Source organism: Cotesia typhae, unplaced genomic scaffold (assembly GCF_013202065.1).
Source record: "Cotesia typhae breed Kobodo isofemale line unplaced genomic scaffold, CoteBio_Ctyphae scaffold_121, whole genome shotgun sequence".
Classification (NCBI taxonomy): Eukaryota; Metazoa; Arthropoda; class Insecta; order Hymenoptera; family Braconidae; genus Cotesia; species Cotesia typhae.
The window spans coordinates 3,654,516-3,658,005 of NW_027423773.1; positions in this window are offsets into that span (position 1 = coordinate 3,654,516).

The window sequence follows — 3,490 nt, forward strand, 5'->3', positions numbered from 1 at the left end:
ATTTTTAGTCCCTATAGACGTATCGGTAGATCTTTAAATAATGAAGATCGAGACATCTGAATACCGTAACAGAGTTAAGTAAGTAACTTCAATATTTTAAGTTTCTTACTTTAAATATTGTGGCATTCTGGGCTAAAGTCAGGGTACTACGTTTGGTGATCTTTTCAGAGGAGGCGCTTCATACAATTACGATAGAACTTCACTTAGGTAAGTTCGTTTAATCGTCAAATTATTTATAATTGTTAACATTATCAACAATTATATTTTGATATAATTTAATATAAATATTATTAAAACTTATTAAATGAATATTTAATTTCAAAATAGTATCAACAGTATTTGCAATTTTAATTTAAATAATTTTCTCACGAAGTATAATTACGAACTAGCTGATGTCACGCGAAAAGAGATAAATGTGTCACAAGCCAACGCTTAGGCTGATCGTGCCTCTCTGTCGCTTGTACGCTCAGGCTCAGGTGGAACGTGACACTTTTTCGTACCTGCAGCCACCGTTCATCGATTGACAAAACGTTAACACGTCAAAAAAAAAAACACATCCGACTAACATTTGTATAGATCATTTGATTTAAAATTTTACAAAATTAATTTCTAACAAAAAAAAATTTTTTTGTATGTAGTTTTTTAAATCGGAAAATTATCTAAAAGAATTTATCTTGAAGATAAAATAATAAATTTGTTCTACTGCGATTATTTATTACTGTTTGAATCAATCGATAAAAAGAAATTAAATTTTAAATGTATTTTTTCGATTTTTATTTTTATAAAAAAAAATTATCACTTTCAAATTTTTTTTTTTCTATTTTTCTATTAATTAATTAATAATATCAATATTACTAACTAAGCTATTTTAGTGATTTTTCGCTACAATTCTATTCTGATGGATAGACATTTACTGTAAAGTATTGTTTTTTAATTTTTTGTAACTTCTTTTATCATAATAACTAAATAAAATATAAGTAGATCTATAACTTAAAATTATGTATATGTAATCTAGATAATTTAATTATAAAATTAATAAAATATTTTGGTGAAGAGGCTATAAAATTTGGGAAAAAAAAAAAAAAAAAAAAATGATATTTCTTTAATATTGATGATAATAACATTCGTTATTTTGGTTTCTTTCTGACACCTCGAACAGTATTGATTTCCACTAATCTGTTTACAATACTATTAGGCTATCCCAATAAAATTATCTTTCTCTTGATCTCTGAGTCTAAGAGAGTCTCTGAACACTTGCCCATGCACCTTAGCTAGCCCGTTTGACTGGCACGAGAATTACTAGATAAGATTTGTTAGATTTTGTTTTCTCTGATTGGTTCTCACCCCACTCTGAACTATTTACATTTTTATTTTTTCTGCATTTACAACGTTTATGAGACATGAGGAAGAGTAGCAGCAGAATGCATTTTTCATTAATTCAGTTCTTTTATGCGTACGTCTGTATTGTTTCAAATATCTTTATTGTTCCTTTTATTGTGCTTTGCCTTGCATTAAAAATGGTGATTAAAAAAAAAATTACAATTGACGATATTGTAAAAGCTGTCATTGATATATTTAATACATCTTGTGATAATGACATTGATAAATCAATGAACATTTTAATGCAGTTGACAAGATCAACAACTGATCAGAATAGTGGTGTTAGTTGGAAAAAAATTAGCCAAAAAATTGTGTTTTGTAAAGATGAACGAAGTGTACAAAGATACGTTAATTGTTGTTATATGCAATTTCATCGCAAATCTATAGAAATTCAAAACAGTATCAAAGACATTATTACAGATATACCCAGTGTTTGTAATAAAAGGGTAAATTTCTGACCAGTTAAAGACAATAGTAAACCACTAGACGATGATGTAAAAAATGTAAATAGTGTAAATTTTGTAAATAATTGTGATGAAGTTGACACGAGTATTGATGGAAAGATGACAAACTGTAATAAAGACAATAGTAAACCACTAAACGATGATGTAAAAAATGTAAATAGTGTAAATTTTGTAAATAATTGAAATAAAAGGGGAAGTGGTGATCATCAATCGTTCTTTATGACGTTATCACGTAAAACTATCGTCCGTAAACCGACTTTGCAGATAACTAATATTATTTTTATAAAGTTTATCCCTCGATGATGTAAATCCGAATCATGAACCTAGCTATCAATACACGGTAAAGAAATAATCGGTAGCTGCTACCGAAAAAAATCGGTAGCAGATACTGATTTTTTTTCGGTAGAGGCTACCAATTACCAATTTTCGAAAATTTCTTATTTTCTTAGCGAAAATTTAAATTACCACTTCTTAATGAATAAAAAAAATGAACTTCATTGGAGATACAAATAACATTTACTTAAATACAAAATATTAAGAATGAGGAGTTACTTATTAGATATTGTTTGATTATAAATTTCTATTAAATTAAATTAAATACCTTTCGTTAGCCGCAATCGAAAAAATCTATATAGATTCTGTTTAGAAACTAACCGAGAAATATCATCCAAATCACAAAAAAATATTTTGTATGTAACTATATAAATATATATACATATATATGAAAAGTTTTATATTTTCATAGAAATATAGTTCTATATTTTCATAGAAAAAAATTCAAAGTTTCTAGCGCTCATTTTATCTGGCAAAGAAGCGGATTATGCATAGTATGCCTGGATCAGATGCGCTATGTCTTACACATTGCAAAATAAGCTGCCATCACGTGCAATAAAAAGTTTTATTTCATCTTTTTGTTAGTTACAAAAATTTTTTTTTATCATTATTTTACTTTTCTATCAATAAATTTTACATCAAAGAAATCAAACTATTGATTTAATGCTGTAAGATCGACAACGGAGTTTCTTAGATGGTCCACCTCTACAAGCATTAAATGTGAGTGATATCCATACATACTTGTGAATAAAAATAAAATAAATTAATTTAAAGTTAATTAATTAACTATAGAAATCTATTAATCAATTAAGAAAGTAATTAATTAAAATAATTTAAAAAATTAATAAAAATAATAAACTTCTAAAATTAATTAAAAACAAATTTCTAATCTAATAAGAAAATGATTTTTAATTTACGTCCCGAGGCGAAAAAACTTCAGAAGGTTAATAATTTAACAACAACGTTGGCGAAAATCGTAAAAATAGCTTTACTAAAAAAATAAATAAAAAAAAAAAAATCTCGATTCCCAAAAATGTCACTATAATATTTACATCATTTTTCGTGCTTATAATCCCGGGTCGAAAAAAAATCTTAATTATGACTTAAAATTTAAGTCAAAATCCTTCAAATTTCAACTAAGTTAATTTTTTTAGTCAGTATAAAATTTCCATAACAGTTGACTTAGATTTGACTTTTTGTAGCTTAGTTAGGATCGATTTAAGACAAAAAAAGCCACATTTAAGTCAAAATTGCGTCGATTTAAATGCATTTTAATTAGATTTAAGTTAAAAAAAGTTTCATTTAAGTCAAAA